The sequence below is a fragment of the Podarcis muralis genome, chromosome 4, assembly GCF_964188315.1.
Source record: "Podarcis muralis chromosome 4, rPodMur119.hap1.1, whole genome shotgun sequence".
Classification (NCBI taxonomy): Eukaryota; Metazoa; Chordata; class Lepidosauria; order Squamata; family Lacertidae; genus Podarcis; species Podarcis muralis.
Genome location: NC_135658.1, coordinates 69,348,375 through 69,374,790, shown reverse-complemented (window position 1 = coordinate 69,374,790; position 26,416 = coordinate 69,348,375). Strand labels below are relative to the sequence as shown.

At 43.0% G+C, this 26,416-nt stretch overlaps 1 long non-coding RNA gene across 1 annotated transcript; it reads right to left on the bottom strand.

Annotated features, from left to right (window-relative positions):
- Nucleotides 1-249: 249 nt before the first annotated feature.
- LOC144327533 (uncharacterized) lies at nucleotides 250-24,538 on the bottom strand. The gene is made up of 3 exons (XR_013392643.1): nucleotides 24,278-24,538; nucleotides 3,450-3,809; nucleotides 250-1,220 (listed from the first exon to the last, which is right to left on the bottom strand). It is a non-coding gene; the product is annotated as an uncharacterized LOC144327533 (long non-coding RNA).
- Nucleotides 24,539-26,416: the final 1,878 nt, after the last annotated feature.

Genomic DNA, 26,416 nt, shown 5'->3' with positions numbered 1-26,416 from the left:
CACATAGAACCAAACACATGAGCAGCTTCTTAATGGTGGGTGGACTAATGTGTGGAGATCAGAGGCAGGGCCAGCAGGATGCCCAACACTAGGAGCAGGGCTAGGAATGTGGCCCCATTCCTCAGTAATCTCTCCTTTCATAAAAGTAAGAGGCTCTTGTTATCTAAAGCATCTACCTTTTTTATACAAAGTTTAGAGTGAAAAGTTGACAACTCTTAATGCAGCTCTGTTATAAAACTTTTCCTCCACTCAATAAAATCTACTTTTATTTTTCACAAGATGAAACTCATTCACTTTATCCAAAATCCCAGTATTAGAGCTTGAAGAGGATGGATCAAATCTTTTCCTTCCAACTTGTATCAAACAATATTGCTCCTTCGCTTCTAAGGATTAGGATTGTATGTGGCAAAAATATTTATCTGGTTGTTCATAAGAGCATTTGATATGCTCTTATCTTGAGACCAGCTTTTAAATCCTCTTGAAATTTCTCACCAATATATCCACAGATACGACAGCAGAGTTCGCCTAAACCAAATGTAACAAAACCTTAATTAAATCAAGGACTGTTTTCATTCCATTAATCCAATCAAAGGGAGGCCTTTACTTCAATATACATTTTGGTGTGTTATTTAAAATATTTGTATATGCCTTATTGGTGCCAAATGGTGTGGCTTAGCAAAAATGTCATTAAAATAACCATCATAAAGGGGGAAACAGTAGCTCTGTAAGAACAGTTCAGTGGGAGACTCAATTACCTAGAGGGGTGGTGCGTTCTTCCTTGTTGCAGTTTTTCAAGCAGAGGGTGATCAGTCATCTTTTGGATATGCTATACCTTTGAATTTCTTCTATTAAGTAGGTGTTGAAATGGATGACCTGTAAGTCCCTTCCAAATCGTACAAACCTACGCAACAAGCACTTGTAAGGTGACATTGACAAAGAAGGATTCTGCCCTTCCATTGTCTCAAAGATGGAGCTGGATCAGATAGGAGCATCTTTATCCACACACAAAAGTTGTAGCTGGTTACCAAAGGCCTTCAAATATCACCAGATACATGCAGGAGACACCTCACTACCCATAAAAGTTCTGCTGGGAGGATTTTTGATATGTTTAGTGGGAGAGGTCAAACGCAGAGAATTCTCCTTTGTAAGGAGTATCAATGTGGAGTGTCCTACCTGCAGACGTACTGTGGGGTGTTTCAATTAAGACGTATTCATCGAATCTGCAAAGAAATAGCTATATTGTGGTTGGAGCTGGAACTTGGATCTGCAACACTATCAATTACTGCCCTGGCATTCCTCGCTTCTTTGCAATATAACAATAAGACTATTCTCAGCCCCCCCCCTTTTTTTTTTTGCAGGCTACCCTCAGGTTGATATTAAGATGCAAACCGAATCAGATTTCACTCCCATCACTGCACACAACTCAAGACACCCCTGGCACACTCTCTGTTTGACTCCAACTTTACAGTACATTTAGTGAACAACAGCTGAAAAGATGGAATATGAAGCCATCGTTCTCTTTTTTTCACATCCCAGATTGACAGCAATCCCACCAGGATTCCCTCTAGTACTACAGTTTGAAATCTTATGGCCAAAATCTTATGGTAAATGTCAAGGTTTTGAAATGTCAGCATTGCATTCTTGTTCTTATTTTCCTCCAAGTCTGTTTGCCACTGCCTTGCCTTTCATCCACACCTCAGTTTAAATCTATATGCCTCTATACAATCTGCATGCACACAGTAACCTTAATTTGCACGTAAATGAGATGTAATTACATCTGTTCTATTTGTTCTTCTGAAATAATTTTAGAAATGCATTTTAACCTTGGTTTTTGCTTCATCGAATTCGGTAAATTAGCAGCTGTTTATCTTTGCTTTTTAACTCACTGGATATCTCATTAACTTTATTGCTCCTTGCTGAATTCTTCCACAATTGCTCTGTAATTCTAGTTCTGAGCTATGAAAAATTGGATGTAATAGTACTGAATGCCATTTAAGTCACCAGAGCAATTGAGAACAGGATTTGCATTTCCACATCCATAGATGTCAAATATTCCTCTTTTCATTCAACTCACACGTTGTACATTTTATTTCATAGACATTTAATGACCTTTCCCTCCCTATCTCCTGTCTGTCAAAGATCATGAAATTCCATTGAGACTGACACAATGGTAAGATGGAAAAGAGAATGTATGGGGATAATGTATAAAAGAAGAATTCATAACTCATTTCTCCTCCAAGGCCTTCGCTGCCATTGATGCCTGGTTGTTTTTTAATATCTATTTAAAACATTTTTGGTCTGACTTTGTAGCTGCTGGATTTATTGCTGTACAGAGCAACATGCACACCCCTTATACCAGGCAGAGGGGGCAGGCATTTGAATGAGCAGAGGTATTCCTCTCTTCAGCTCTCCCAGCTAAGCCAGCTGCCTGCCGTCCACTGGTCATGTGGGTGAATGTGAGGCAGTGAAAATCCCCCAAATAAGGCATTCTGAAGGCAGGGAGGAAGCATGGCTGAGCCAAGATGCACTGGATCCTAACACAGTCTCACTGCCAACTACATAGCACCATCAGACCCAATTTGGGCTGGGCCACTGTGCTCAGCCTGGACCTGTCACAGAAATGAACCTGGATTGGGTCCAATAATCCTGTTCCCCACCTACCTTCCACCATGGGCATTATGAGCAGCAGGGTTGCTCCACACAGCTTTGCTGGCAGGTGTGTGTGTATGTAGGATTATACCCTCATTTCCCACTAAATTATATGTAGACTAGACTCACTGGAATTAATGGGTCTAGGATATCCATTCATTTCAGAGTATCTACTCTAAGTATGACTAATATTGGCTACATCTCCGGCAAATGAATTTTTCATGAATTTTGATTTTGAGAAATACATTTGCAGCGGTTTCTAAACATATATGAGAATGAGAGGTCTAAAATGAAAATGAAAAACCTACTTATAAAAAGCAATTTTATGGGGGGGAGGGGATTAGGCTGAAGCTATTTGTATTTTGTATTTGTATTTAAAATATTTATATACCACTTTTCTATAAGATATATATACAGTGCTTTTTCTGGGGGGATGGAGGGGGATGCATACCCCTAAACATTTTGTGAATCTAAGTTTGGCCTCATTGGGGGGCAGTATTTCAATATGAGTAGGAAAATGAGAGTACCCCTAAACATTATTTGGGGGGGGAGCACTGTGTGTGTGTGTGTGTGTGTGTGTGTACACACACACACACAGTGGTTTAAAACTTCAGGATAAATTGACCCTAGTTCACACATGAGCTATTGTCTTTTGTGTTCTGATTTGGGAGAATAGATAAGGAGGCATGAATGTAATTATTTGTGCATTTGGGGTGCAATGAAGGGACTTGCACCAATTTCGTGAAGACTTAAGGAGTTACTATGAAAATTACTTAATGGCCAAGTAATATATCAATCACCTGGGAAAGTGCCAAAGGGTTCAGAGCTCATAAAAGCCAGAACATGTGACAAGGGCATCTGCTGCAGTTGTCTTCCTCTTCCAGTTTGCTTAGGAATTGATCCCAACACACAATGGCTTTTTATGATCATCAGGCACTTCCCATGAGTCAGTTGGATGACATTTCCCCCCTGCAGTTCTTCAGCTCTTATTCAAAGTCTTTCCTTGCCAAGGAATGCTCAAAGCAGTGCTTTTCCAGTGATCATTCCACAACTATTATCTCAGCCCAGGGCCATCTTCTTCTTCTTCGTTAACTTTCAGGATCGAAATAACAGACTAGAGAGATTCCTGCGATAATGCTGCATAAATCCAAACAGAGCACCTAGCAAAGGGAAAAAGCAGTAAAAGCAGATAGTTTGAACATATGGAACTGTATACGGTAATTCCAAGTCAGGCTATTGGTCCATCAAGCAGTAGTAGCCAAATGCTGTCTACTTTGTCAGGGAAACAGTTCTGCAGTGTTTTAAGGCTTGATCATCCTGGTCCTTTAACTGGAAGTGCGCTGGATTGAAACTGGGCCCTTCTACATTCTAAGCATGTGCTCTGCCACTGAATTAAGGACATGAGAAGAATCCTGGTGGATCAGACCAGAAGCCTATCTCCTCCAGCATCCTGTTTCTTACAGTGGCCAAAAAGATGACTACAGACCCTTCAAGTGTCCTTCTTTTCCAGGGACATCCCTGATTTAGAGGATCTGTCCTGGTTTCTGATTTGATCCCAGAATGTCCCAGTTTTCCTTAGAATGTCCCTATTTTCATTGGAGAAATGTTGGAGGGTATGGAGTTATCTGACCCCCGAGCCATCTGAAGGCAGTCCTGTACAGAGAAGGTTTTTTCAATGTTTAATGTTTTATTATTTTTTTATATATGTTGGAAGCTGCCCTGAGTGGCTGGGGCAACCCAGTAAGATGTGTGGGGTATAAATTATCATTATGGAACGGGACATCCCTATTTTCATCAGAGAAATGTTTGGAGGGTATATGCCTATCGATAGGGCAGGTACACCTTGCTCTGATCATTTCTACCAATAGTAAAAGAAGTCACTTTATTGGGACCGGATAGCCAAATGAAGAAACAGACACAGAGGTTGGGTTGAACTAAGGTCACTTTATTTAAGAATATATTTTTTATAAAAGAAAGAAGGAAGGAAGGAAGGAAGGAAGGAAGGAAGGAAGGAAGGAAGGAAGGAAGGAAGGAAAGAAAGAAAGAAAGAAAGAAAGAAAGAAAGAAAGAAAGAAAGACAACAAAATCCACAGCAGTGACCAGAGGAGAAATAACCACTGGGAAGACCATAGAGAGAAGAAACGCCATGGTGTATCTGAAGCAGCACAACCAGAGGCCTTTGCCTGCCCCAGCTGCAACAAAACATGTCTCTCCCGCATTGGTCTAACAGCTTTACTTCACACACACCCCCAATGGTGCACTCCTTCATTGTCTCCTAAGACAGATGCATGCCAACAATAACAACAATTACAGTCATCATCATCAAACCATTAATACAATTCAGTATAAACTCACGGTAGTTCAAAATATCAGAAATGCTGGCTGCTGAGCACTATCATTCATACTTGCCCTCCAAACCAGAATTGGATATTGCATTCAAACTAGACCCTTAATTTGGTATTACCTATCAATTGCACTTATATACTTTTCATAACTTATGGAGCTGTTCTCTTGTTCTATGGTGGGTAGCAGACCTAGGTTCATCCAGTGCCTGAACAGGGCTCTCCATATGTACAGTCACATAACCAGCCCAAGACATTTTGTTTCCTGAGGTGAAGGTCTAGATGCATTCCCTGTTCCACGTACAGAAGCTGACTGGCCTAACAAGTTGGATGCTGGCAATGTCCCCACTGTGGAAGGATGTGTGGATCCAGAATTGGCCTCCACAATCACTTACAGACTCATTGTTAAAACCGTGTTTATGGAAGACAATCTTAGTGAAAGCCAAAGAAGAAGAAGATTACCTTCCATCACAGGATAGCTTAGAAGGTGAAGGGAAGGCTGCATTGGTCTCTTTCCAACCCCCCAGCATTTGCTGCCTGAAGCAGCCCCCTTCCTCTTCCAGAAAATGCGCGGAGATTGGAGGCGGAGCCTGATGCTTCTGTGATGCTCCTCCTCTTGGCATGCAATTGTTGAACACATGGAAAAGAGTGGTAGCCAATGAATGGAAAGGCATTTCATCTTCTCCGGAATAAAGAAAAGCTGTTATCTCGAGAAGGTATTTATAGTTTAATCAATTTGTGGTGCCATTTCCATTTAAAGTTGCACATATCCAGCCACTCAATAGTGTTCCTCTCTGCAGAAAAGCGAATTTCTCATATTGACAAATTAAGACTGCCAAGTGGGCAGGTACAGATTGCTGAAGAAAATAGAGCTGTGTCTATAGCAGTGACTGATTATCTGCTGAAGAACTGCATGCTTTCTTCTGGAAGTAATAACAGAAATAATTTGATTAGACTCTTATTTTAAATGTTGAAGATTCGGGGGGGGGGGGGCTGGGCTTAAATGCTATAAGTTATTGCCTGCGGCTGATAGAAAAGACATTCATCCTGGATCTCCTGGGTGTGGAATGAGTTGCAATTTGAAGAGAAAGAGAAATCCATTGCAAGTGCTCACTATTTTAAGTTCCCCAGATTTCCATGACAAATGAAGCAATTATTATATGTCAAGGATGCAAACAGTAATTCGTCAACATTTCAGCTTATTAATTCTAACATTTGCCAGTCTGTGTAACATATTTATCACATTTTATTGCTTGCTGATGAAAAATCAAGCTTTGTTCTCTCAATTATCTTTGTACCGCAGCCAGGGGTGGACGAAGGGGGGCGGGTCGCCCCGGGTGTCATCACTGAGGGGGGTGACATTTGGCGGGCCGTCCACCCGCGACTCCCAAGCCTACCCTGAGCCTTCCCCCTGTGTTTTGACAGCTCGGGGGAGGCTTGGGAGTCGCAGGCATGTGGCGCACCATTGCCCCCCACTCCCAGGCTGCTTCCGGGGGGGGTGAGCCTCCCCTGAGCTGTCAAAAGGAAGAGGGAAGGGAGGAAGGCTGCTGGCAAAGCAGCGCGTGCCCCCCCACACACACACGCTCAGGAAGCAGCCCTCCAAGGGCAGCTTGCTCCACACACACACCCCCATGGCCATCTCACCCCCATGGGACACTCGCCCCGCCCCCATGGCCCCACCTCTAGGTGCACAGTATGTGCACCGCTCCGGGTGATGGAGCAGCTAGCTCCACCTCTGACCGCAGCATCAGTGAAAAAGCATCTGAACAAATTGTTCCAGACCCCAGCCAGGTCCATAGAGCTAAAACTGTAGCCCAACTGTTGCTTGGCATTCTTATTTGAGCAAGTAGTATTGGTGGCACTCTGGAGAGGACACAATAGAGTTTGGGGAGAATATTTTTGGGGTCCCCTAAACGTGTGCTGAGAACAGTTCTAAACCCTGAAGTCTCTTTGAGCTCCCTCCAAGCTCATGCCTAGGACACTAGTCTCAATTATTGGCTTTGTATCCATTTTAGGAAATCTACACAGTTGATTGATTCATTTTTTTACAGATGGAGATTTTTTGTGTGGAAAGATAAACGAGAAAGCTAAAGCATGCATCAGGCAAAGAACTGAGGAGGTGGGTTTTTCAATAGTTAAAAGCCTCTTCCTTCTTCATCTTGTTCCCTGGTATGCTTGGGTTTCTGTATTTATTTTATTTATAAAAATGTTTGTATACCACTATTCATTGAAAAGATCAAAGTGGTTTACAACAACATGCAAAAATTTCCCCACCCCCCCAAAAATGCCAGAGATCTACTGTTACAGGTTAATGTACAGGTTATGCTTAATTGCCTGCATAAGCTTGGTGGAATAGAAACGTTTTTAGCAAACCAGTTTTTAAAGACTAGAACATGTTTTCAAAGACTAAATAAAACAAAAGGAACCTGTGAATCTTTATTGGTAGAGCATTCCTTGGGCAGTGGCAGACTTGGGTACTAAGGCGCTCTGGGCGAAGCCAACATTTTGTGTCCCCCCCCCCCGCCTTTGCGCTGCCTTCCCAAACCCAGCTAAGCAAAGCACCAGGCTGTGGGAAGAAGCTGACAGGCTTCTGTCAGTGTCCCAGAGCCCTCCCACCTCCTTTCCAAAGCTGAGAAAAGGCACTGCTAGTCACAGGGGACAATTGAGTTTCTAGTGACAGAGACATATCCAGGAAAAACCCCAAGCTACCTGCATGCTCCTTCAGAGGGAGGGAGACCCAATCCCAAGTTATTGGGTAACTTGCCTACTATCCCTGTTTGGATAATTGGAAATACTATCAGATGAATAAGAAGAAGAAGAAGAAGAATTTGGATTTGATATCCCGCCTTTCACTCCCCTTCAGGAGTCTCAAAGCAGCTAACATTCTCCTTCCCCTTCCTTCCCCACAACAAACACTCTGTGAGGTGAGTGGGGCTGAGAGACTTCAAAGAAGTGTGACTGGCCCAAGGTCACCCAGCAGCTGCATGTGGAGGAGCAGAGACGCGAACCCGGTTCCCCAGATTATGAGACTACCGCTCTTAACCACTACACCACACTGGCTCTCAATAAGGAGTTAAACTTACTTAGCCTTCCTAAATTTTGAAAATATGTTTATGCTGGCATGCTGTAATTCTCTGCCAGAAGCATAAATGGAGGCTTGAGCTAACTGGGCTCCATTGGAAAGGGCTGTCAAGAATCTCTATGTTGTGTGTTGCTGCAAAAAATTGAATAGAGTTAGGAAGTATTTGATGCTCTGTTCTGTTAAAAGAAGTTTGTTAATAAAGAGGAGAGCTCAGATGATCTTGAAGTGTGTTTGGGATGGATGCAAAGTTTTGTATGTTTTGTTTGCATTATACTGCATGCTATACTCCATGCTGTTTGGGGTCTGTTACTCCAGATGTATTTTATAATGGTTCTTTTACCATATAAGTAAATCCAATATGATATTACTCCATCAGCAGGAAGGTTTATCACATTGAAATGGTTTTGTTTCCTACAGGATGAATTTGGAATATGGCCTGGACCCTGCAATCATATGGCACCTAGGATGGCTAATTGGGCTCTGAAACTGCTTGGGGTCAGGATATCTCACTAAGTGCCTCCTCCTTTATAAAACTTCTCAAGACTTAATCAGTGTCAAAGGCTCTCTATTCCACTACCATTAGAGATTCAGCTGGTGAACTAAGGGACACACGCTGCTTTTTCACCAAAACTTTGGAATGCCATTCTTATTTAGATCCATCAGGTTCCATTTTTTCCTACGAGTTCAGGTGAACTCTGATAACTTATTAGTATAGTTGGGCTTTTTATGCCTAATAATTTGCTGATCGTGGGATGCGGGTGGCGCTGTGGGTTAAACCACAGAGCCTAGGGCTTGCCGATCAGAAGGTCGGCGGTTCGAATCCCCGCAACGGGGTGAGATCCCGTTGCTCGGTCCTTGCTCCTGCCAACCTAGCAGGTCGAAAGCACGTCAAAGTGCAAGTAGATAAATAGGTGCCGCTACATGATCCGGAAGCTGTACGCCGGCTCCCTCAGCCAGTAAAGCAAGATGAGCGCCGCAACCCCAGAATCGGCCATGAGTGGACCTAATGGTCAGGGGTCCTTTACCTTTAATTTGCTGATCCTGCTCTTTTTACTGGTTTTTATGTTTGTTAGGTTTTTATTTATTTTAGTGAGTACTTGTCTGTGTTTTCTGTTCTTTTCTGGGCATACAGTTTTAATGAAAAAGTAAAATATAAGTTGAAACAACAACAACAACAGTCTTTGATATGGTCTTGCATGGAAATACAGTCAAGAAGACCTTTCTACTTTGCAACCTTCAGAAGAAGGGCCAGTCAAGGGCAGGATGCCATAGGGCAGTTTGTGGCTTTGCTCTCTCTGTTTTACTTAGCCAGTTGTTGAAAATACTGAGGATGATTCATGTATAACCAAGATGTTGGAAGGAATTGGTGGCTCAGCTGATATTTACAGAAGAGGTGCAGGTGGGTTCAAGGGCAGAAGCCATCATTATATCAGGCAACTCTTGTTTACAGGGAATACAATATCAATACGCCTCAATACAATATCAAATGCCACAAGAACGACCTAGGAAAGAAAATAATCCGGGCAAACACTCCACCAAGGGTTTAGATAGAAACTGGCTTAGCTTAACAATGCCATCTAGTGTTGAATGTATGGCATGGAATATAAATAGAATTGATGGTGTTTATCTTGGGGTTTTTATTTTTCCTGTCTGATACTGTGTAAGATAAATTAGATACATTAAACCAAAACTATACTGGTACCAAAAGAAAAAAAGAAAAACCAATATAAATTGCAGGATATACATTGGGAAAAAACATTGTCTAATAAAATCTAAGTTGTAATATAACAAACTATTCTTGGTGGCAACTTAATTATCCATAATATGGGTACTGAATAATATGGGTGACTGTTTAGCTTGCCACATTTAAATGTCCTTGTTCTCAAGTACTTACTTACTTCCTTACTTAATTTTCTAGCAGTGATATGGGTAGTAGCATCCTGTTCTGTCAGCTAAAAGCAATGCTATATTTCTACAAAAAGGGGTGCCAGAACTCACTGTGAAAAACTCCTTTGTTCTCTTATACTGGCAATGGCACCCACCTGAGAGGCTCTGGAACTGAGTTCCAGCTGGAAAAAAAACCCTGGCTAAAAGTAACAAGAAATGTATAGTATGGTAATAAAATAATACTAACATCCCACCCTCCCTCCTGAAGGAGCTCAGAGCAGCTAACAACAATCATACAGCTAAAATCAGCATGAAAATAACAATTAAAACACACCAAAATACCAATAAGATAGTGCATAGTGTGCAGAGAACATTCAGACATTCAAGGTCCCACTATGTGCCAGAGGCCCAGACAACACTGTCATCTAAAGGAAACAAAGCATGATGGATAACCAGATCTTCTTTGAGAGGGAATTCCAAAACCAGGGTGCTGCCACCAAGAAGGCTCTGCCCTGTACCACCCTTGGGGGCCAGTGCACCCTTGGGGTCATTGAGAGAACCATTAAAAGGTAAAGGACCCCTGGACGGTTAAGTCCAGTCAAAGGTGACTATGGGCTGCGGCCCTCATCTCGCTTTCAGGCCAAGAGAGCCGGCGTTTGTCCACAGATAACTTTCCAGGTCATGTGGCCAGCATGACTAAACCGCTTCTGGCGCAACAGGACATCGTGATGGAAACCAGAGCGTACGGAAATGCCATTTACCTTCCTGCTGCATCGGTACCTGTTTATCTACTTGCACTGGTGTGCTTTCAAACTGCTAGTTTGGCAGGAGCTAGGACAGAACAACAAGAGCTCACTGTCATGTGGATTTGAACCGCTGACCTTCTAATTAGCGTGTCCAAGAGGCTCAGTGGTTTAGACCACAGTGCCACCCGCATCCTAGTCCTAGCCACAAATCTTAGAAGCTGAGATGGTATATAACTTTTTTCCCCTTTGAACTTCTACTGCCTAATGTCGTTTCATCACCACATTTTAGTGGTTAGATTTTACAATAGAAATGATGATGATGCCCACAAGATCATAACTATGCCAATATACCGGTAAGCCATGTTATATTTCCTGGAGGGTATCCATATAAAGGACAGATGTGCAAGTGCCATTATTGAATGACAACATCTAGAAAAGAAAAGAACAGAACAGCCAAATGTAACACAGAGGTGAATTACTGAAGTGACAGGAAAAGATGTCAAGTGAAGGTAGTCTTCTGCCAAGTCGGAAGAGAATTTTGTATTGTATTATATAATCTCCCATCTTAAGTCGTACTCCCTCACACCTTCTATTTTGCCTTCTACAGAATAATATCTTTCAGCACTAGATGGCACTACAATGCACTGTATTCAAGATGTGTGGGGGTAGGGCAAACAGCTCCATACAAAATGAAAACATACATAATTCTGAAGGGGACTTTTGGGCTAAGAGCAAAACTGCAACAACAACAAACAACCATTATTATACAGTGGTACCTCGGGTTACAGACGCTTCAGGTTACAGACTCCGCTAACCCAGAAATAGTACCTCAGGTTAAGAACTTCAGGATGAGAACAGAAATTGCATGGTGGCAGCGGGAGGCCCCATTAGCTAAAGTGGTACCTCAGGTTAAGAACAGTTTCAGGTTAAGAATGGACCTCCAGAATGAATTAAGTTCTTAACCTAAGGTACCACTGTAGTATTATTATTATTATTATTATTATTATTATTATTATTATTATTATCATCATCATCATCTCCAAACACTCATTTTATTTTCAGCAGTACAGTGGTGCCCCGCAAGACAAATGCCTCGCAAGACGGAAAACCCGCTAGACGAAAGGGTTTTCCGTTTCGGAGGCGCTTCGCAAGACGAATTCCCCTATGGGCTTGCTTCGCAAGACGAAAACGTCTTGCGAGTCTCGCCATTTTTTTCTCGCTTTCCCCCCCTTTTTCAAAGCCGCTAAGCCGTTAATAGCCTTTTAACAGCTTAGCCGCTAAGCCTTTAATAGCCGCTAAGCCGCTAAATCACTAATAGCGCTAATCCGCTTAGCCGCTAATGGGGTTGCTTCGCAAGACAAAAAAACTGCTAGACGAAGAGAATCGCGGAACAGATTCTTTTCGTCTTGCGAGGCACCACTGTATCTCCTCAACCGTGGATGCCTCATTTCTGCACCACCAGAGAAGCACAGCCCTACACTTTATGGTTTACCACATGGATGTCATTCAGAACAGTCTTTGTGTGGTATCCGTATCATACACACATGGTAACATATATGCCACTTTCCACATGATACTTCTGCCTAGTTTGCCAGCATCAGTCTCTGAAAAGGACTGTAACACAATATAATATGAAATGGCACCGCCAGACAAGAAGAGGGGGCTTCTCTGGCAAACTGCTCAACTTTTCAGTGAAGAAACACAAGCCTCTTTTCTTACTCTCTCTTCAATCACTTAGCAAGATCTCCATTCCAGAAATTCCTCCAGCTTAGTCCCAGCATACCTTCGAAGTCAAACTTTCCCCCAGATCCTTTCAAAGGTCATTTGTTTGCTCAATGGAAGATTAAAACAAAAATAAATCCCTTCAGAAGGCGAAGGGTGTGCTTATGTAAGGTAATCCAGCAGACACAGAGTAAATTGCATTCTCCTGGACGGGATCCATACTTTGAATACCAAACACTGGACATGGCCCACTGCCCAGGTGTAGAACTAGTGCCAGTTCCTAAGCAGGACATTGATATTCACCGTGTTATTTTTAAGATTTGCCTGCCACAGTGCATTTGAGTTTGAAATGATCGAGGATGCGGGTTGCATGAGAGAGTCACCTCGTCTCCTGCTACACATGGGGCCCAGCAACTTTAGAAATGTGGGGCTGTGTGGTTTAAGACAGATGTCCATCTCTGGCGAAGAAAAAATTGGGAAGATGGCGTCAAAGATGTTGGTTTCAAAATATTGGAGGGTATGCAGGCAGCCAGTTCCATTGGGGCTCCCTGTCAGGCCAGTCAGCTGGTTGCCAAGTAGCCCCACTTGTCGCAGAATAATTGGGCGCATGCGCTAAGCTCCCAATTGTTCCTTTATAGCCATGCCTTTAACTGGCCCACACCTGACTTCACACATGTTGGTGGAAGTGGTTTGAGGGAAATGGTTTCATGATCCAAATTCATACTGCTGCCAGGTCTAATTAGGCACATGTGCTGGAAGTTGCCCAATACAGAAATTACAGTCTATGGCAAAACTATGTTAGGTACAAGTTTGCCATTTATGTTCACAATGTTTTAAGAAATAAAAAAATTGTCCAGTAGCACCTTAGAGACCGACTATGTTTGTTCTTGGTATAAGCTTTCGTGTGCATGCACACTTCTTCAGAGACACTGAAACAGAAGTCACCAGACCCTTCTCTAAGGTGCTACTGGACATTTTTTTTTATTTTTTATGTATCGACTGCGTCAGACCAGCATGGCTACCTACCTGAATGTTTTAAGAGTTCTCCAAGTGATAGCCTCTCACCTGTAGCAAACAGGGAATGTAAGCTGCTGAACAGTCCATGGAATTGACTCCTGTTGTGTCTGAGCCTAATGTTTTGCAAATTAATCTCTCATTAAGCTGGTAATTAGCTTGTGTTTTGCCTTACCCACTACCCTGGGGCAATTTGCATGGCAACCAGTCATGTACTGATTGTGCAGTCATGGAATCAAAGATAACTAGCTGCCTCCCCCCCCCCCTTTTCAAAAGCTTGTTTGCTTTTGCTACATTGTTTTGCCACATTATTTAATGCATCATTTAAAGGTTGTAAAACAAGAAAATCCATACTAAAAGCTAACCTCAGAATGTGTCAAATGTTATCAATAAACTTTCCCACAACACTCCTACATACTGGAAAATGTGCAAAACTAGCCTTACTTACGACAGGTGGCATTCAAGCAAGATCCTTTGATATATTCATTTTGAAACGATTTATAGAGAGTAACTCATAAATTGAAATTAGTAAATAAAGAAATAATAATATAATACATATTTCAATTCTGTTCATTTTGTCCATCACTGTCTGGCACTAATCCTTTGGTATTTTCTGTACATTTTCTTAACCCTCTAGACTTGTTTGTTTGCTTTAAATAATGCAGATTTAATCCAAGTGAAGCTGTCTACAATGGGTGGTATTCTACAAAATTTTACTCAGACCAGACGCATTGAAATTAATGGACCCCAGCTTGGTCAAGTTCATTAATTCCAATGGGTCTATGCTGTGTAAAACCTATTTCAATACCACTTTATATACTCATACCTACCCCAATATATTTGGTATGACGTGAAGAAAAGGAGAAGAGGAAACCTTGAGTTGGAATTATGAAAGATCTTATTATAGCAAATATTCATGAATACAAACTATGGATTATGTTGCAGACCATGTTGCAGTCAACCCTACCTATTGGCTAAAAACCATGTTGAATTTTGTTCATTTGCAAACAGTGTATCAAACTGGGTACACCTTTAGGCACTGAAGCTTAAGAGTAAATGAATCCAATGCACTTTTGTTTTTCAGGAAATGAGAACAGCTGTTAAATCCCCCATCGACTTTAGAGCCAACAGGCAAGCAAAGGAATGTACAGTATATCCCTAGAAATGAGATCACTGCTTACCAGTATTCCACGATGCACCCAGCTTTGTAAGCAATATTATTTGTCCACCCCTGCAAAATAAAAATCCCGGGACAGCTTTGTTGCTGCATTTGGTTTTGCTGTTAATCATTTCCAAATCCATAAGTATTACTCAAGCACAGAAGAGTCTGTTCCTTTAGGATGGTTCCAAGGACCCAAGCGAAACACAGTGACTTTTGAGGTTAAAATAAAAAGGGGGGTGTCTGTTTTCCCCCACTCAGTCTGTGAAACTATACTCCATTTCACTTGCAGTGATCAGTATCTGGATTTCCATTAAGAGAGTTAACTATCTAATGGTTGCAGCATTGTTTCCTGAGGCCCATTCCTGAACTGGGTTATCACCACAGACTGATCAAAAAACCTGAGCACGTTTTAAAAATAATTATCCAAATAAACGGCACTCTTATTTAGAACCTCAGATTCATAACCCTGTTAAATATGCCACTAGCCTCTTGACTCCAGAAGCCCCCATATTGACCTGGCAGAATGTGGAAAAAAGAAGTGTAGCACACACAGCAAAACTTTGCTGACCTCGATTTAAATGGATGATGAGGTACTCACATCAGGTATGCACACCAGGCTGGGAGCTCCGGAAGACTCAAATGCCATTTTTAAAAGCTGCCTAACCTCTAACCTAATTGAGTCATTGAATACACTTTGTAATTTGATTCATTCTGGAGCCCTCATGGAAGCCTAAAAGCACCGCCACTCCCGGTCCGTTATTAGGATAATGTAACAATCATACTCTCCAACATTTCTCCGATAAAAATAGGGACAACCTATTCCAAAAGAAGAAGAAGAAGAAGAAGAAGAAGAAGAAGAAGAAGAAGAAGAAGAAGAAGAAGAAGAAGATAATACCCTACCCATCTGACTGGGTTGCCCCAGCCACTCTGGGTAGCTTCCAATACATGTATTAAAATAATAAAACATTGAACATTATTTTTTTTTTAAAAAAGCTTCCCTATACAGGGCTGCCTTCAGATATCTTCTAAAGATTATATAGTTACTTATCTCCTTGACTCAGGGGGTCACATAACTCCATACCCTCCAATATTTGTCCGATGAAAATAGGGGCACCTTAAGGGAAAGTGGGACATTCTGGGATCAAATCAGAAACCGGAAAGGCTTCTGTAAATCCTAGGATATAAGGAAATTTGAAGGGTCTGATTGTGCTAAGGTTGTCCACCAGATATCTGCACATAGGGCACGTATTTTTTGCTCTATAAGACCCACTTTTTCCCTCCTAAAAAGTAAGGGGAAATGTGTGTGTGTCTTATGGAGCGAATGCAGGCTGCGCAGCTATCCCAGAAGCCAGAACAGCAAGAGGGATTGCTGCTTTTGCTGCGCAGCAATCCCTCTTGCTGTTCTGGCTTCTGAGATTCAGAATATTTTTTTTCTTGTTTTCCTCCTCCAAAAACTAGGTGCATCTTATGGTCTGGTGCATCTTACAGAGCAAAAAAATACGGTACATTCCACACACCCTTGTACTCACTACTTGTGGCAAGGAACAAGAATCCCAGTGCCCTGCCTGCTTGGACGCCCTGCAGTACTCTAGAAAATTTCAGAAAAGGGAAACCAAAATGGCCAAGGGGCTGGAGCAACTCCCCTAGGAGGAATGGTTTCAACATTTGAGGCTTTTGAGTTTAGGAAAATGGCAAGGGGGGGGGGGACATGACAGAGATGTATGAAATAATGCAATGGCATGAATAAAGTGAAAGATTTCCTCATTCTCTCAGTATAGTAGAACCCAATGTCATCCAACAGAGGCCCAGGGCTGAGCAGTACAGGAATGGGGTGGGGTGTTTCATGTGAGAACCCACGCAGCAGCAGAGAGGCATCATCATGATTAAACTGTGATTTAAGACCAACTGTGGCTTGTCGTGTCAGTACAAATCTGAAGCCAAATCTAGTTTATAACATGCACACCAATAACAGATGGGTAGCCGTGTTGGTCTGCCATAGTCAAAACAAAAAAAATTCCTTCCAGTAGCACCTTAAAGACCAACTAAGTTAGTTCTTGGTATGAGCTTTCGTGTGCATGCACACTTCTTCAGATACCAATAGTTCAGCATGAGAAATAGTAGAGTCAGCTGCCATGTGATGAAATGGCCACAGGGAGCAGAGCTAAGAAAACCGGTAACGTGAACACAGAAGAACAATTCACTGGCATCTTAAAACTGCAATATAAAGTATAGCATCATTTTTTGTTGAGAGAGGAGTAAAAACCTGCAAGTGGGTGACTAAATGGATTGATGGATCTGAGGACACTGTGTGGTACAGTTTGGATTCAAATCCTGATATTCTATCATCGATCTACTTCGTTGTTGTTGTTGTTGTTTAGTCGTTTAGTCGTGTCCGACTCTTCGTGACCCCATGGACCAGAGCACGCCAGGCACCTCTGTCCTCCACTACCTCCAGCAGTTTGGTCAAACTCGAGCTGGTAACCTCGAAAACACTATCCAACCATCTCGTCCTCTGTCGCCCCCTTCTCCTTGTGCCCTCCATCTTTCCCAGCATCAGTGTCTTCTCCAGGGAGTCTTCTCTTCTCATGAGGTGGCCAAAGTACTGGAGCCTCAGCTTCACGATCTGTCCTTCCAGTGAGCACTCAGGTCTGATTTCCTTAAGAATGGATGCATTCCATGGGACTCTCAAGAGTCTTCTCCAGCACCATAATTCAAAAGCATCAATTCTTCGGCGATCACCCTTCTTTATGGTCCAGCTCTCACTTCCATACATCACTACTGGGAAGACCATGGCTTTAACTATACGGACCTTTGTTGGCAAGGTGACATCTCTACTTCTCAAGATGCTGTCTAGGCCTGTCATTGCCCTTCTCCCAAGAAGCAGGCGTCTTTTAATTTCGTGGCTGCTGTCACCATCTGCAGTGATCATGGAGCCCAAGAAAGTAAAATCTCTCACTGCCTCCATTTCTTCCCCTTCTATTTGCCAGGAGGTGATGGGACCAGTGGCCATGATCTTCGTTTTTTTGATATTGAGCTTCAGACCATATTTTGCGCTCTCCTCTTTCACCCTCATTAAAAGGTTCTTTAATTCCTCCTCACTTTCTGCCATCAAGGTTGTGTCATCTGCATATCTGAGGTTGTTGATATTTCTTCCGGCAATCTTAATTCCAGCTTGGGATTCATCCAGCCCAGCCTTTCGCATGATGTATTCTGCATATAAATTAAATAAGCAGGGAGACAAAATACAGCCTTGTCGTACTCCTTTCCCAATTTTGAACCAATCAGTTGTTCCATATCCAGTTCTAACTGTAGCTTCTTGTCCCACATAGAGATTTCTCAGGAGACAGATGAGGTGACCAGGCACTCCCATTTCTTTAAGAACTTGCCATAGTTTGCTGTGGTCGACACAGTCAAAGGCTTTTGCATAGTCAATGAAGCAGAAGTAGATGTCTTTCTGGAACTCTCTAGCTTTCTCCATAATCCAGCGCATGTTTGCAATCTGGTCTCTGGTTCCTCTGCCTCTTCTAAATCCAGCTTGCACTTCTGGGAGTTCTCGATCCACATACTGCTTGAGCCTTCCTTGTAGAATTTTAAGCATAACCTTGCTAGCGTGTGAAATGAGTGCAATTGTGCGGTAGTTGGAACATTCTTTGGCACTGCCCTTCTTTGGGATTGGGATGTAGACTGATCTTTTCCAATCTTCTGGCCACTGCTGAGTTTTCCAAATTTGCTGGCATATTGAGTGTAGCACCTTAACAGCATCATCTTTTAAAATTTTAAATAGTTCAGCTGGAATACCATCACTTCCACTGGCCTTGTTATTTGCAGTGCTTTCTAAGGCCCATTTGACTTCACTTTCCAGGATGTCTGGCTCAAGGTCAGCGACCACACTACCTGGGGTGTACGAGGCATCCATTTCTTTCTGGTATAGTTCCTCTGTGTATTCTTGCCACCTCTTCTTGATGTCTTCTGCTTCTGTTAGGTCCTTTCCACTTTTGTCTTTTATTATGGTAATCTTTGTACGAAATGTTCCTTTCATATCTCCAATTTTCTTGAACAGATCTCTGGTTCTTCCCATTCTGTTGTTTTCCTCTATTTGTTTGCATTGCTCATTTAAGAAGGCCTTCTTGTCTCTCCTTGCTGTTCTTTGGAAATCTGCATTCAATTTCCTGTATCTTTCACTATCTCCCTCACATTTTGCTTGCCTTCTCTCCTCCGCTATTTGTAAGGCCTCGTTGGACAGCCATTTTGCTTTCTTGCATTTCCTTTCCATTGGGATGGTTTTCGTTGCTGCCTCCTGTACAATGTTACGAGCCTCCATCCATAGTTCTTCAGGTGCTCTGTCCACCAAATCTAAATCCTTAAACCTGTTCGTCACTTCCACTGTGTATTCATAAGAGATTTGACTTAGATTGTATCTTACCGGCCCAGTGGTTTTTCCTACTTTCTTCAGTTTAAGCTTGAATTTTGCTATAAGAAGCTGATGATCTGAGTCACAGTCAGCTCCAGGTCTTGTTTTTGCTGACTGTATAGAGCTTCTCCATCTTTGGCTGCAGAGAATATAATCAATCTGATTTCGATGCTGCCCATCTGGTGATGTCCATGTGTAGAGTCGTCTCTTGTGTTGTTGGAAAAGCGTGTTTGTGATGACCAGCTTGTTCTCTTGACAGAACTCTATTAGCCTTTGCCCTGCTTCGTTTTGATTTCCAAGGCCAAACTTGCCAGTTGTTCCTTTTATCTCTTGATTCCCTACTTTAGCATTCCAGTCCCCTATAATGAGAAGAACATCCTTCTTTGGTGTCACTTCTATAAGGTGTTGTAAGTCTTCATAGAATTGGTCAATTTCAGTTTCTTCAGCACCAGTAGTTGGGGCATAAACTTGGATTACTGTGATGTTAAAAGGTCTGCCTTGGATTCGTATCGAGATCATTCTATCATTTTTGAGATTGCATCCCAGTACAGCTTTCGCCACTCTTTTGTTGACTATGAGGGCCACTCCATTTCTTTTACGGGTTTCTTGCCCACAGTAGTAGACGTGATGGTCATCCGAACTGAATTCGCCCATTCCCGTCCATTTTAGTTCACTGATGCCCAGGATGTCAATATTTATTCTTGCCATCTCATTTTTGACCACCTCCAACTTACCCAGGTTCATGGTTCTTACATTCCAGGTTCCTATGCAATATTTTCTTTACAGCATTGGACTTTCCTTTCGCTTCCAGGCATATCCGCAACTGAGCGTCCTTTCGGCTTTGGCCCAGCCACTTCATCAGCTCTGGATCTACTTGTACTTGCCCTCCGCTCTTCCCCAGTAGCATGTTGGACGCCTTCCGACCTTTCGATCTACTTCACACCCTTTCAAAAGTGGGGAAGCTTTACTCACCTTGCAGTGATGGATAAGTTATGAATGTGTTTACTTCAAGAAAGAAAAGGCAAGAGTCTGAATATGGAAAACATTTCCAGTGAAGCATTACATATATCTGTCTGTGTTCAGCCTTGGTCACTTCACATCCATGACTGTCACCTGCAAGCTCCAATTAAATTCCATGCAGCTGTTCACAATATTCCTAGCTTCCTCCAAAAAACAATGACTTTTTTATAACACCCCTCTAGTGGGAAGCAGCCAGATAAAAAATAACTCAAGCTGCAGTTTGATGCTAGTCACGACAAATCATAGTTGCACACACACATAAAGCAAAGTGTGTGACTGCTACTGTCCCACAAACCTAGACCCAAGAAGAACTTTGTAACTCTTATATGTCACTGACACAGAACACCTTCACGGTAAGGTAGGAAAGGATATCTGCCCATACCAGCTCTCACTGTGACAGCATTGAGACCACGCTGGGAGGTGATGCTTTTTTCATACACCTTTTCCATTCTTCTTCTGCAGAACAAACAAGCCACAGTCTGACCTCTGGCTTTGTCTCTACCACATTCGGCTTTTCTTGGGGGGCTTTTGACCCTTCTCAGCTCCTTCCCCAATACTCTTGCTCTTTTCCTAGCAATCCTTGCATTGAACCATGGTGTGTTAACCATGGAAGGAAGAAATGTCCCATTCTCAAGGCCAAAAGGTGGACCTTTCAGAAGCCTATTTATTTTTTGAATTTCTATCTTCCTTCAAGAATCTGAAAATGGTTTGTGGAGGCAGTGTGGGGTTTTTTGTTGTTGTTTTTTGTTGTTGTTTGTTTGTTGTTTTTTTGCAGTAAGACAATGTCATGCCTTCATATTGTTTCGGTATTCTATGTGTAAACCACCACCCCACATCAACTCTGAGTAGTACCCAGTGTGGGTCAGAGAACCACCATTTTAATTCCTCACAATGGCCCTGACACAGATTCTTTCCAAGGCATTGTGAAATCTTAAAATGGAAGCTTCCAGACTTAAAATGGAAGCTTCCAGATTAAAAGAATGCTGATGCCTGCTGTAGATGCTGTTGTTACCCTCAGGTAAATCCACCACCACTGGGAGGGAGCTCATTGATGTAGGATGAGCCTTGTAGCAAGACCTTCCCTGCCTCCACTTTATCAGTTCTGTAAACTAACTGTATACTTTCAGCCAACAATGGAATCCAATTAAAGATTTTTAAGGCTTGCTGATTGTTTTTCTTGTTAACTGGCTTGGACCCAGATTCGGAGTAATGATTGGTAATTCAGCATTCTTGTGCAGTGGCTAAAATAAATATGGGAGCAGTTGTATTTGGCTGTAATGAGCTGATCTTCTGTACCTTCGCCTTGAAACCTGCATTTGAATAAAGGATATGCTCTTTAAAAGTGAGAGGCATTTTCCCATGTTATTCATCCGTATAACTTCTCTCATTTTTGCATGTGCTAAAAGAAATTACATGAAAAATCTATTTTGCGCTCGCACAACAACTCAAGTTTGACGTTACAGGGTGTCTGAAAGACAGTGAAAATGAGAAACTAAGATTGATCAAATTGACAACAACCTTCTCATCAATATGCAAGTACAGTATTCATTTAATGGGCGCTCACAGATTTATTTTTCAAGGCAGTATCCCAGCTGCTTTGTATTGTATTTCCTTTTCTTATCGTCCCCTCCCAAAAAAGCTCTGTGTGTTCTCTGAAGCAATCAGCAAAATTTCAATATTTTTAACAGTCCCATCATTACAGTCAAGCACAGAGATACATGAGTATTTACCAATCCTGTAAGAAGCCATGGTCTTTTTCAAAAATCATTAGAGGAAAGAAAAATTACAGCACTTAAGGTTTCAAAGGCAGAAAATTAGCAGCTTGTAAAATGGACCCTGCTATTGGACAGCTCCTCATATCAAAGAGGTAGAGATAACAGAAATATCTTAATGGCCCTCCCGTATCAAGCATATTCTCAAGAGGGGAAACATCTTTCTTGTATCACTCACATCTGTCTGTCTTGTTATTATCCTGTCCAATCAATACTGAAGATAAATAGCATTTAATGAAGAAAAACAACCAATACAATCCTAGGCACTTTGTCTGCCGCTAAAACTGGGTTCTTTTCCCTTACAGAAATGCAAAATTAAATTATGATAGAAGCTTGGTTACGTTCCTCTGTTGTTTCTGGATAGGTTTGAGTGTATTCTTTGCTCTCCTGTGATCAGGCTTGGTCACAGGTTGCTCAATGTCAGCCAGTGTCATGCACATGGAGCCCCAGACATCTAAGGGCATCAGAGACCTGCTACTGCTCAGTCTTGTCCCTCTAAGTAGTTGGACGCAGACACTTCAAGGGTCACAGAATCAGTTAGCACGCCAAAGTCTCATTGCTAAATCCTTAACACTCAGAAGAAGCAAATTTAAAGTTGCACCTCAACACCAAACCTAAGGAAGTCACCTCCATCAAGAACAGTCAGACATGTCTCTTGTTAATAGGGCTCTGATCTTACATTGTGGTGATGTAATGCAAGCTGCTTCCATTTCTTCAAGCTCCTACTGTAAAGCGTTGGACAGTGGTAAATTAGCAGCTTTGACCAAGCTGCATTTTCCCTTAGTTTTAGAGGATGGCCTCAGTCAACTTAATTTTCACTCAGGTGTTGCTCTTCTGCTTCTCAGAAGCAAGTCCAAGAACTGTAGTTCAGCCAGGTGCTAGACATTTGCTCTCAGAAAACAGACTTGCTATTGTTCTTCCGCCTCCTTGCCGTTGCTTCTCTCACATAATCAACACAGCAGGAATTCAAACTCTTACCATAGTGAAGAAAATACCTGAGATTTATGACTCTAACTTCCCCCCCTTACTTCTTCATATTATACCATGGCATAGATTGCATTCATGCCGCCTGGCTCCTCATGACATTGCACAACGTCGCACGGGCAATGTCCGGACATCACATGATGTCATGTCAGGGCCCCCTCAATGTCATGAATTGTCAGGACAAAGAGGAAGAGGATTGGTGTGGCAGGAAGTACTCACAGGGTGATGGAGGATGGCAAGGAGGTGGGGGTCAATGCCCAGGAACCAGAGCAGCAGGACCCATCACCAGAGCCAGAGGGGGCCCTGTCTCCATGAACACGGTGGGCCCTGAGGCATAGGGAGCAGTGGGAGGTAAGCTCTAGGAAGCTGAGGTAGGCAAGGGCCTGCAGCCCAGATCCTTAGCTGGCCAGGTGGGGCTTGCTAGCTCTGAGAGGGGGTTGTGAGTCCTCAGCTGGAAAAGGCTCAGAACAGGTGAGGGTCACATGCCTCGTCAAGCCCAGATGTCGCAATCGGTATGCCTCGGCCCAGTATACTTGAAGGAACATCTCCACCCCCCATCATTCTGCCCGGACACTGAGGTCCAGCTCAGAGGGCCTTTTGGCAGTTTTCTCACTGCGAGAAGTGAAGCTACAGGGAACCTGGCAGAGGGCCTTCTCGGTAGTGGTGTCCACCCTGTGGAACGCCCTCCCATCAGATGTCAAGGAAATAAACAACTATCTGACTTTCAGAAGACACCTGAAAGCAGCCCTGTTTAGGGAAGTCTTTAATGTTTGATCTTTTATCGTGTTTTTAATGTTCCGTTGGGAGCAGCCCAGAGTGGCTGTGGAAACCCAGCCAGATGGGCGGGATATAACAACAACAATAATAATAATAATAATAATAATTTTTTATTATATGCCAAGTACCAAAAGGAAGCAGAGCAGAGATGCTGTTTCTGGTCACCTTCCCACAGTGGTTGGACCACAGCTTGGATGGTCCTGAGATCTCATCGGGACTGTGCTTATGCGGGGCTGACCTCCAGGTGCCCTGACCCCCAGGTAATTATTATTATTATTATTATTATTATTAATGATAATAATACCCCGCCCATCTGGCTGGGTTTCCCCAGCTGCAGAGGTGGAAACCTGGCCTGGCTAGACTTTGGACTCATTGGCTTGCCAGATTATGCACTAGCATTTGCCATGGGATTTGTGCACCCTGCCAGGTCTTGCCGCCAGGTGCCCCATGATTCAGGACAATCAGCTTGAGAAGATGGCACCTCTGCCATTATCCTGACCATGGATTATTAGTACTTTGCCCTTGAGCTAGGGAACTAGTTGAGCTCATTCCTCCAACCTACCTTATCAACCAACGGTAACGTTAACCTTGTTACACGTATGATCAGGTTCATCTTACAGGCAGTGGAAAAGTAATTAATTTAACAACTGTTTTGAGAGCAACTCTGCCTGGCATTCGTTCAAGATCAGATTAAAATGAGCCCACATACCTTGAAGATGATCCCGCAGCAGATATGCCAAGGGCAGCATTGATTGCATCTGGCCTTCTCGGATCCTCTGGATGAGAAGAACTCAATATGACTACATTCAGCGGGGGCTGCCTTCACCCGAGAGGTTTCTCTCTCTTCCGGCACTATAAACAAACAACTTCAGCAGATCAGATAAACGAAAGGGTCGTGAATGTTTGATGGACGGATCTTCTGAGAGTTAAGACAGGCTTCCTGGAAGGATTTCACTTCAGCAGAACACAAAATCAGAGTTTATCGCAGGGAGATATCGTTCCCAGAAATGCCAGTGTACAGAGTGGCCATTCTAGGAATTGAATCAGAGAACACAGCTCTAGCCAAGCTGTGAGGTAAAAAAAGAAACAAAGAAGGAAAGACCTGGATTTAAAGGCTAAACTGAAAACGACAAAAAGAATTGCCAATTGCTATAGTTGAAGTTAGGGAAGAACTGTAAATATTCTCCACATCTCCTGCTCGTATGCTTGTTTGGGCTGCAATTCTGAGGTGTGTATCTGGTTATACAATGGCAGTTTAAAAGCAGGTGTCACTGTTGCAGCATGCCTGTCCCACTCAAAAATATCTCTGAAACCTACTGCATGTGGAATGCTCCTGTTCAGGGTTCCAGAGCATCATCTTCCCCACTTCCTCCATCAGTTCAACATACTTTTCGGGGGAGAAAAGGATAACAGCCCTCACAAAGCGTGTTCTCCAATAAATGAGAGCATGTGTTGCGGTGTGGGCCACCGGGCCAGGCCTCTTGTTGCCAGGCAGGTTAATAGTTGTTGCCTGGCATTGTGATTGGATAACCGGGTTGCTGGGGCAAATTGTATGTTGCAAATTGGATGGATGGGACCATAGTCTTTAAATATTGGTGCACTCTGGTTTCTCTTTCTCTTTGCAGAGTGCATCGGATCACCCACCCGCCCGCCCTCTTTTCCGGTTGACCTTGCTTTGCCTGTCATGGGGTCGTCTGCCTTGGCGCAGGGGCCTAGTAGGAATTTTGCCATTTGGTGATTGGCTGTGCCATTTGGTTTTTGCCTACTACTCAGCAATTTGTCACAACTTGTAAGGTTGCAGTTAGGCATTGGTTATAATATGCTGTTGGTGGAGGGGTCAGGATAGGCCGTGCCTGCCCCTCCCATTGCGCTGAAGGGAATTCCGTTAAAGGAATCCTGGGGCTTGCCACGATTTCGTCCAATCCCTGTCATGGGACCAGGGCCGCCCAATCCCTGTCATGGGAATCCTTGTCATAGGATCTGGGCCGGCAAGCTTTCAGGGAGCTGCTGGGGTGAGCGGCGTGGGTCCGACGCTTAGCTCAAATGACCCCCAAGTTTGACTTTCCCTTCTACTGGCTACCGATCGGACCTCGGGATGTCAGTTCTGTCCCAGGCGGGGGGACAGATAGTCATAACCAATGTCTAAACAACCACTCACTGATTTTGTATTTTAATAAAGTTGTGGCCAAAATAGTGCCCAAAAACCAAAACTAAATTACGTGTTATGTGTGAAGTTATTTGAGGGGTGGCCTGGGGACCTACACACGCAACTTCATGACTAAGGGAAAAGTGAAGGGGGCTCAGAGGCTTTGTAGGTGCCAGGGGAAGACATCAAGAGCACGATTTCACCCATGGGTGCCCTGTTGGAAACCCCTGTCCTATGTATTTGCAGCCTACAAGCCATGCAGCAGATGCGTCATTACCACTTTGTTTTGAAACAATTGTGTGTGTGTGTGTTTTAATGCTCTGTTGCTGTGATTCATCCCTGAATATGGGAGCTGCCTATCTGAGAAATCGACAGCTACAAACATGGCCACCTTTTCAGGGAACCACAAATCAAACAGCAGGCTTGCTTTGCTTTTTAGAGAGCTGACCCTGTCCTCTGATATTGCATTTCATAGTCCATCTGCACCACCAGCTTCAGATATCATAGGGCACAACAAAACACACTGTCATTATCACTTATCCTGAGAAGTGTGGGCGTAAATAATGGGCCATTTGTGGAACTCGGATAGATCTCCATGGAAACGCTTAATCACTGACATTTAAGCTCCTGGTGGTACTACAGGGAGCAGCTGACTGACCTATTCAGTTTATCAAGGTAAAAAAAAGAGAGAGTCTCTGTTTT